This window comes from Pangasianodon hypophthalmus, chromosome 25 (assembly GCF_027358585.1).
Source record: "Pangasianodon hypophthalmus isolate fPanHyp1 chromosome 25, fPanHyp1.pri, whole genome shotgun sequence".
Taxonomy (NCBI): Eukaryota; Metazoa; Chordata; class Actinopteri; order Siluriformes; family Pangasiidae; genus Pangasianodon; species Pangasianodon hypophthalmus.
This window is the reverse complement of record NC_069734.1, coordinates 8,493,843-8,504,636: the sequence shown is the minus strand read 5'-3', so window position 1 is coordinate 8,504,636 and position 10,794 is coordinate 8,493,843.

Genomic DNA, 10,794 nt, shown 5'->3' with positions numbered 1-10,794 from the left:
TGCAAAATAATACTAACACGCTTAGCCTATTTATCGACCAAATAATGGAGTAGTATTGATTAAAATATTTACATTGTTTTATAATGTTTTTAATTAAACAGGTTACAACTCAAAGTTACTAGCTTTTACTGAGTCTGCACTCGCTGACACTGGATTGATAATGGGTATTTTTGGTTATATGTGAAATGAATGTAAATTATTAGCATTTCCAAACAGGTTATCTAAGTTTTTATGGTTATCTAGGAGAGCCTTGATGAGTCTGACCTAGTGAACTACACTTTTGAAAGAGTTTGCGCAGCACTGGACAATGCCCTGATATTCAGTCAGTTTATAGCAGTAAACAGTAATACATGAAACAAAGTCAATATTTGGTGTGATGACCCTTTGCTTAAAAAAAATTGTCTCAGGTATAATTTGTGCAGTTTTATAAGGAAATTAGCTGGTAAGTTTTACTGAGCATCTTGCAGAAGCAGCCACAGTTCTTCTGGAGACTTTGACTGTCACACTTGCTTCTTACTTTTGCAGCAAAACCCAGCAGCCTTCATTATGTTTTTTTTTTTTTTGTCTGAAAAGTGGTCCCTTATGTAATATACTGCTTTCGTTACTGACTTAATATAAACATTTTTCTGTAACATTTAATTTTGTGCTGGAAAACTAATGTTTGGAAATCTAAAAAGTTTTTGTACTGACTCGATAATGTAGAAGTCATAAAATAAAAATCTATAACAAAGTTTGTACTAAATAAAATAGGGTGCCTAAGACTTTTGCACAGTACTGTATAAAGAAGTGAGATGTGGATCACAGTGGATGTCTTCTGGATTCTAGAAAATGAAATCTATTTAACTGGAAATTGAAACAACTAGACAATGCACCAGGCAAATAAAAAAGTTATCCTCATCCTCTCCAATGACCAAAGACCAAATCTTTATAAAAATACAAATAAAAAATACAAATAATAATGTATAAAAGCTAACAAAAGGCATTTTATAGATGCAAATACTCAGTGTATTTGCTCACCTTCCTCTGTTCAACACACACACATACACACAATCACAGAAATCCCTAAATCATTTACGTGATGTGCTCCAACCAGACAGCTGAGGACATGTACCTGGTGGCCTGTGGCTGTTTTGGAGGAAGACTTTTTTGTCATAATCTGTTTTTCTTTTTTTTTTTCGGTAAACCTCCCCAGAAAGCCGTGGTCTCTCAGGATTGTCTGAAGCAGATTGACAAATGTAACCCTGGGCAAAGCTTCAGATTAGATAATAACTCACAGCTGGCACAGCCTCTGTATCACTTCTGACCGTGGCTGCAATGTGTGTGTTTGTGTGTGTGTGTTTGTGTGTGTGCGTCTGAGACAGATGACACATACAACGGCTGTTTTTGGCACTGATATCATGTGGGGTGGAGCCTATCACAGTGCCCTTCACTACTCCCTACTGCCCAGAGCTCACACACACACACACACTATCACATAATCTCTGACAGGACTGTTTAATGTGTTTCACATAAATTGTATTATTAAGTTGTATCGACCTAACAGTGTGTTTATTTTTTGTGATTAGGAGCGTTCATAACACACCAGGATGCATGTCGCATTTTGCACATATTTCTCCATCTTTTCTCTGTACATGCAATGTTGATATAGTGCCAGCATTTCAGCAGAAAGCAACAAAGTGACAGTGCAACAAGCAACATTTAAATAGCAATTTTCTCAGTTCAATGCAAACGAATTATGACACAGTAAAGCATCAGATCCAAACATCTGGCTTGAATGATTCCTTGGACCAATCCTATTGCATTTGTTGTTCGATATTTCTTAAGTTCTCTACTCAAAACTTTAGTTCCTACCTGCAATTAATTAACAAAGCTAATACAAAGCCTAACACATAAATCAAATTGAAATGCAGTTTTAAACAAAAGTAGTGTGTATAAAGTATATAGTACCCTGTAGGCTATATATCAGACAGTACCAGTTGGTGGATGCCCACAAGAGAAACTACAGCATGACATGAGGGACTTGTTGCTTGCTAGTGTGAATATAGCATAAAGACACAGATGTGTGAAGTTCAGGATACACGCACAGAAGTTTGATTTGCTTTCGTATTCTCCAGAATGTGCAGTCTGAGATACTTTTCAGCCTTTAAATGCTTTACGAAGTCATTATAAAGACAGAGACACACTACTGCTCAAACTAAATAGGATGGTTCTCTCCTTTCTTTTTACTGCCCTTTTATTAAGAGACATCTTGCACAATATAATGTATTGTTAGTCAAACTCTAGGCAGATGTATATGCAAAAAATTAGAGCGTATGTCTATTTTTTCCTCATTTATGGAAGACAAACATACATACACAAATGCATTCTGCTGACAACAGGAGAATATGGACAGCCACAAATGAGTGCAGCAGTTTGTAATAGCCAATTAAAGGTGTGAAGACACAGTTGGAATATATGTAATTACTGGGATTTTAATGAGTCAATGGGTAGCACTTAGCTTTGAAAAGGTTGCTCTGCTTGTCACAGTGCCACAGACATGTCAGACATGTCCCTCTTCCCTGCATCTCCAGCGTGATCCATTAGTCTTAAGACTCCTCATTAATGACCCCAAAACACATCACTGCTATAACAAGACAGTGCACAACACGAAAGGGACAGCAAATGAATAAAAGTGAATTAAAAAATATTAATGTTCAGATATTTTTACACCCATTTTAAAAAAATAACAATGTGACATTTCAGCCGCTTAGTCTAATAAAGACTGTGGCCTGAAAACGTAGGCAGGTATGAGAACAGGGATTTAACCGGATATGAATACATTATTCAGAACGAACAGATAATGCGCTCTAAACAGATACAAATACACATATCAATAGGAGACATACTTTTTTGTGTTTTGTATTTTTGATTAGTTTTTTCATACAAATGAAGGTCACACAAGCGGGAGATTTTTACTTTCATGTGTGCGACAGGTCAGATATGAAGCTTGGGGGACAAAAAAAGACCACATTCATTAACGATGAATCTACAGCAATGCATTTACAGCGTTCACTCATTCATCCTTAGTAACTGCCTGGTCCATGTTGTGGTGGTTTATATTAAGCAATGAGTTTGTTTAAATTTGTTGGAAAATGTTGCAGGTACGAATGAAAAAAAAATAAATAACTGCCCGTGTGGGATTAAAAATAAATAAATAAATAAATAAATAAATACATCCTTCTGGTTTAGGCCATACTCACATCAGGTTTAAATCTGAATATATAGATGAAGATACAGATACAGATTGTATTACACCCCTGTATGCAAAGTATATAAAGTACGCAAAAACGGTTAATTAAAAAGATAAATAAGCACATTTTTGAAGATCTCACACTCGCTCAGAATCTTCTGTCCCTAAAGACATGTTGCAGGCTTCATGGGCAGATCAACTGAGCAAAGTGAAGTAAATAGGTTAAAGCACACATCAGTGACACCCTCCAGAGCCATTTCATCTTGACAACTTTTCATATTTTAGTGCACATACTGACACATGTACTTCATGCCCTTCTTCCAAAGAGGGCCCAGGGCCCATTAAAATTGCATGAGGAATGAATAATTAGGCAGAATATTTTCTCTTTGAGAAATGAAGAAATCAAAAAGGAGCACATTTGATTTCCATGGCCTTAAAATAAGATGAAAGGTAAAGCAGAGAGGAGCAAGGCTAAAGCAAGAGTCTGATCAGGGGCATTTTCCTTTTGTTCATCAAAACCTGATAATTTGCTAATCTCTCCGGCTATATTGAGATCTTATCATATATTCTTTTTTTAAACTTACGCCGCCCTTGGATTTGAATTGCTAATTAAACTTATTTTAATATATTTATAAGACTCATCAAGGCAGCGCTGCATATCAAAGTGCCCAAACTTGTAATAATGTGAAAAATCAAAGAGGTGATTACTTGTTAACACTGGTGGGTTTTAGCTCTTAATTGCGCCGCATGTCCGAGAGATTTGTGTAGAGAAGTGAAAGGAGGCCGTGGAGTCACCGATGCAGATGGGGTGAGGGGTTGGGTGGGCAGGGGGAAGGGGGGGTTTGCTGGTGTAAATATATGTCTATTGATTTGAGTCCAAAGTCTCTGTGCACTCATTACTCTACATCCATGAACGCAGGCCAAGGACCCGATCTGGAAACTGCTTGTTAGTGCAAGCATCATTTTGCTTTAAAGCGGCTTTCTGGAGCTTGCATCTGTTTACGTTTGTTCCATCATGCTGAAATATCTGTGTCGATGAGAGGAATATTCCAGAGGCTGTAGCAATGTTTCTTGCAGACTTTTACAAAAAAAAAAAAGAGCAAACAGATAAATAAGTGCAACATCTGCTTCACTGAAGGAGCATATGCTGCAGGCCCACAGATGCATTAGCAGGTGAATGTATATTAACAGCCAAATAAAGCAAAGCGACCGCGACTAGGATATGACTCATTGAATCATTAACGGCGGTTTATGTTTTCCCTTTCTTTAATGTCTCTAATTAGACCCACAAACAATAACATACCAGACCCCATTATGAGAGGCAGAGAAGGAAAGGGGCGAATAATGAAACAATATGTGAAGCGTTTGAATTTCTAGTCCTCTTTTTGTGCTCGTGGAAATGATACGGCGCTCTCCTCAACGTAGCATCATTAACTCCTCCTGCCACTTTCCAGGTCACTAATTTTTCAACCATGAGTTCATTCTGCTCAGACCGATATGCTGTCTTTTTAATGAGGTTATTTCTGGGTTATTACCTCGGTCCATGCTACGCCACCTTATGCGAGAGGCCTAATTGATGTAAATCAAATATGGTTAAGCAGGGACCAAGCTTGCAGGCGTTCTGCGTTTATTTCCACAAAATCATGCTGGATGTCCACCCTAAACAAACATCTAGCATTCTGCATAGCATGTCTATTCAAAGTTGTCTCTCTTTTCATTTTCAATTACCCGTCTGTGGATGGGAGTGAGGGATACGCAGAAGCACAATCCCATTCCAGGGCGTAAATGTGAGCGCATGTTCACAGATGCAGAAGACTGAGTCCTGAGGAGGGAGCGAGGCACTGGCATTTGACTTTTGCTGAATAAGCTCAAGGTGTGCATTCTGCCAGGTTAGAGAGGTTATTCAAAAAGAGAGATGGAGGAAGAAGAAAGAGAGGACAGAATGTAGAGAGTGCTTTAATAGTCTTGTTCATTGGGCTATCAGGGATTGATTGGGGTGATGGGACGTCACCAAAATGAGCTGAACCATAGCAAATGGTTAGGACACACACTTGCAAACACATACACAATTCCATCTCTGGGAATTTCAGTGTTTGATCAGAAAATGGAAGGAATGAAAGGGAATGTCACTGTTTTTCATCCTTATCTATAATTCTCTTCTTAATGTCCATTTCTAATTCTCATTTCTCTGGTCCAGAGTGTACAAATGTGCTACATGTTTACTCAGAGCATTATAAATGCTGAGAACATGGTCTTTTGCTTTTGACAGGGTGGTGGTGATCAGAAGCAGGCCATGACATTGAGCATCCAAAGCCAGGCTCTGGAGACTTTCTCCATGACGTTGTAACACTTAACCCACAGTGAGTATTACAGGGCACCATCAAAGCTCTCTCTCTCTCTCTCTCTCTGTCTCTCTTTGGGCAGCTGGATCACAGACAAGACTCTAAGTGTATGTGATGTTTAGCTCTTCGGTGTAAATCCACAGCTTTGTGTCACTGCCTCTTCAGGTCCTGTTCCCCTGCCACTCTGCCACGGTCACTGTTGGCACGTTGACAGATGCACGCGTCCTAAGCCGGATCAGCCATGTCGTCCTCGTGCTGCACGCTCACCCCTGCTTGGAGCATTATCACAATCAGTCCTCTGGAAGTCAACACTCCTCCAAAATCCTCCTCCACCAACACCACCATCATCAACCTCATCATCATCATCATCATCATCATCATCATCGTCATCATCACCACCATCATCATCATCATCATCAAGGGCTCCAGCTTGTCTGTCAGTCAGGTGGCTGCTTACGGTGACTGAGTGACAGGAGAAACCCTGAGAGTGACTCTAAGCAGCCAAGTCTAAGGTCCTGTGTCAGCTCTGTTGCTTCTCTGTGCCAGTCATGCCATCCCTCTGTGTGTCAGATTAGTCCACTGAAGTGCCAGCACAGTGCCAGCGTGCAACACGAGGCAACGTGCCACGTATCCAATGGGCAGAAGTCTGGGTGAGGAAGAGTGTGCCAGACTCACTGTTTATTTATTTGTTTGTTTATTCATTTTTCATACATGCATAACATAAACCTATACACAGAAACATCTGTTTTATTTGTAATTTAAAATGACACCTAATGTTCAAAAATGATGACAGTCATTTTTAAGAATTTTTAGAAATGTTTGCATGGAATATATTGTGTTGTCTGTATCAAACATAAATATATGTTTTCATTTTTTTTCCCAATTAAGTGCTGCTATTTCTTAATGGTAATTAATATTAACTAAATCAGTGCCATTAGTGCATTATTATAAATAATATTTAATTACTATAAAACATTTAAACATCGTCATATGACACATCATATGACATAATATTATATGTTTTAGATCTGTTTGCAAAATCTTAAAAAAATAATTATATGGAATATATTGTGTTGTATATTAAATTAATTAAATGAATATAAATTATGTAAATATAAATGCCCTTTTTCCCCTGAGTTAATTGTTGCTATTTCTTAATGGCAGTCTGTGCATTATTTAAATAATAGAAAAGTCAAACCTTAAAGTCAATACTGTAAAATAATGATATATCTAGGGGCAGTTAAACAAGAGCAAGGCATTCACCTCCTTATTGAAAGTTCTTTCAAGTCGCACAGCATTGTTACTTACTCTACGGGAATTATTTTGTCTTCTTTTTCCAACATTGAGCCAGTGCATTCAGCCTTCTGTAATTAGCCAATTTCCTTGAAGTTATGCTTGCATTATTGACCTTAGCTATTGTATTGCAATTTCATACATGCACCTGAAAAAAAGAAACTGTAAACTCTAGGAGATAATGATGAGAAAAGAAAGAATGACTTTGAAAACAGAGATTAAATCACTTTTCCACAGTTTGTGCTTTGCCTCAACAATGCTCAGGTACATTTGAAAAATAAACAGCACTCTCCACTGTGTGTCTTGCTCTTTTTTATCTTGTCTGAGAGTGTTTGCCGGGGTGAAGGTGCTTGATGCTCTTGAAGTGCTGGTGTTATCCCAGCCGTTCTCGCCGTCTCTTCTTTAATTTAGTTGTTATAATTAGGCATTAACTGGTGTCAGTTTCTACGGCCACTAACAGCCCCACTCAGTTCTGCTTGTCTGCATTATCAGTTTGGGGGACTCACAGAGAGGGGGGAGAGGGAGAAAGTAAATTATAATGAAGGCCTATATAGTCCAATTACTGATAAAAGCAGCCAAGTGCGGTGCCGTAATGAGCTGCCACTACCTCCCCCCCTTTTCCCCTTGGAAGGACACATCCATGGGAATACCTAATCGCTAGTTTTATTACTTTGGACCCCCTTCGATGGGGGATTTTAACCCTGGTACCTTCAATCCAAGTGGGCTGTTCAAGACAAACAATTACAACGTCCGTCCTAGACCTGCTAAACAAAGTTAGTATAAGAACGGAAAGAGGGAGATTGAAGAAGAGATGGAGGCGATGGAGTGAAGACAAGAAGAGGAGGAGGAGGTGGGAAGAGATTGTGAGGAGGAAGCCCATTCTCATGTTCTCACTTTAATGGGTCAGTATTTAATTATTTGGAATGGCGTAGCTGTCTCTTGTAGCCGGCGATGTAGTTCCTTGCTGGAGCACTTACAAGGCAGGCAGGTAATTAAACTGTAAGATCAACCACTGGCCCTTCTCTGCCTCTTCTCTTTCGCAGCCTCTCTCTATCCATGCCTTGCGCTCCTTTCTTTGTCAGGTGAGGCGCTACGCATCGGAAAGCAAGTAGAATTCAGGACGGAGAGAGAAAGGCTCAGTGTGGACGGGGCCTAGACAGGAAAGGAAAGCAGAACAAATTAAGAAGTGTTAGGCAAAAAGCGTTCTTCAAAAGTCTCTTCAGAACTGATAGTCATTTCTTTTCAGACTCAGTCCCGCCTAAATAAGGCATGTTTTAAACCAACTGAAAACCATTTTCTTTTTGAATGTTAATTTATTCAGTCTAGTCTCCCTCAGCTCTGGGTTATCAAGTTGTAGAAAAGATAAGCCCAAAATCTTTGGAGACATTAAAGCATTTAGCTCTCATAGAGTTGAACTCATTTCAGTCATTTATGATTAGTCTATAGAGGTCACTGCAGAAAGTATTAGCTTAAACTGACTTTACGCTGTATGACTTTTGGCCCAAGTTTGCTGTCACAGACAGAATTCGCACACTGCAAAAGAATTATTTGGTTGTGAGTTGAGATTGGAGGTCTTAGAACGCATAAAGAGTGTGAATGCTGTTATGACACTGGTCTAAAAGCCACCAATAGGAAGACAGCACTGGATTACAAAAAACCAAAGGACAACTACAAATATGTTAGTGTTGATGGCAAAATGGTAACAAAACATGCTTACAGACAAAGAAAAAATGTTTCTGTTGATACAATCCCATTTTCTGATTAGGATCATCATGTTGTACAGTATGACGTAATAATCTTAAAAGTGTACAGTGTAAAACTGCCTTTAGATACAATATAGAGCTTTGGCCTTCAGTTGCAGATCCTTTGCATGTATATTATTAACCTTCACATTGCTTATGGTACAAAATTAAAGAGGCTTTCAGGTCTTCCATTGTTCTGGACTTGTCCGCTGGGTCCTGTGCTGATTGTGTAAGGAAAGGTGTGTGGAGAGGGATGGCTGGGTGTGCATTGTTTGCCAGGCAGGGCTGGAGACAGGCGATGGATTAAACGATGAATGAGTGATTTATTAGCTGCCGCTGTCACACTGCTTAGATGGATTACTACACAGGACCTTTGACCCCACTTACCAGAATCCTCACTGCCACTGTGTGGGATGGAAGGTGTTTGTCTGTGTGTCCGTGTGTGTGTGTGTGAATGTGTGTGTTGGTCCACTGGCCAGCTGTAGCTTGGTGACAGGATGGCACAGTTTGATCAATGGGCTAATGAAGAGCCCATTTCACAGGCCCAATGAAGTGACTTTGTGTTCATAGAGTGGCTGTGTTAAGGTTGGACGCTGGTCACCTTTACATCTACAGACAACTAATGCTACAACAAGAGCTTCTGATACTGCCGCAATGTTAACTTGGCATGTGTACAAGTATATTAATTTGCTATTTGTATAATGAGATTTGGAAAGAAAATTGGTAGGTGAGGAAACTGATAAATCTTTGTTGAGCTACAGGATGACAGATGAAGTCAGGCTGTTTTTTGTTTTCCCTTTCAGAGAGTTATGTGCTTTGTTATAACACGTGCAACAAGATATCATTAATATCCTCAAGAAAAGCTGTGTTGCTTGAAAGCAGATTCAAACATTAAGAAATATGAGCAGCGTGAGTCGCTTTCTTCTGATTACACCAAATGGAGTTCAGAAAAATGGGACAAAAGACTAAAGGTGTTTTTAATGAAAAACTAAATCTGCAATATATCAGGTTCATACCAGCCACAGAGAGAGCACATGTTTCTCAAACAGTCTTGTATATACATGTAAGGAATAAAACATAATGAAGTGTAATGTTATGTGAAAATAATCAATGAAACAATACCATTTCCATCCTGAAGCTGATTAGTTTCCAATAACAGCATGTCTTGAGGTGTTTTATTCTTCTTATACCACAGCAATTAATCAACAATTTTTAATTTATTAATCAAATTGTCATACTTTTTATATGTTTATAGTTGCATTTAATGTTGTAGAATATCCACAAAACAAGTTAGTTCCTGCTATAACAACTAGAAACAGCCGTTCCCTTTCCATGCTCTCTTTTTCTCTCTCTTGAAGTTAATAAGACAAAGAATGTGGCATTTTACAAAGAATCCTTAAAGCTGTCTGTCCTGAAGACTTTCCTGTGTCAGAAAACCTAAAGTTACTGTTGTACGCTGTACGTTGTACGTTGAAAATGCTTAATCTCCTCATCATCAGTAATTATGCACTTTTTTCTACAATATAAGTAAGTCCCCATGTAAGTTGCTACTATAGAAATAATAACGTCTTATAACTAGCACATTAATATAAACCTGTGATTTGCAGCTGACACCTTCTGACCAATCAGAATTGAACTTTCAAAAGCACTGCGGTATCAATCATATTAAGTAAATGATAACAAAGATAATATATTTGTCCTTATCCTATTTCATGATAGTCACCTTTTTTTCATTCAATCATCTTTTCTTGCATTCTTGCTTTTTTGCTATTCCTTTCTCTCTTGCATTCCTGCAAACTCTTGCCCTGTGTCCCTTTCTTTCTCTCACTCCATCTCTATAACTCACTTACAGCACTCCAGCAATAAAAGGCAAAACAAAAAGAAGAGGCTTGTACCTTTGCTGACTTCAATACACGCTGGCGTAATAAAGAAAAGTAATATGCTTTAAACATTAAATAAGACTTTAATTGGAGCACATGAAAAACGTGCTTTGGGAAGATGTAATTGAATGTCGCCGGGGAGCCGAGGGAATTAAAATAGGTCACTTTATGCTTTGCCTTATTTTTGATTGAATCTGCGCCTAAGTGGCCTCGACAGTGGTATTATCAGTTTTAGATGGTATGTGAGCCAGTCAACGCCACTGTTCCTCTGTAAGCTGAGAGGAGAGAAAAGAGGAGGGGGGGTGGAG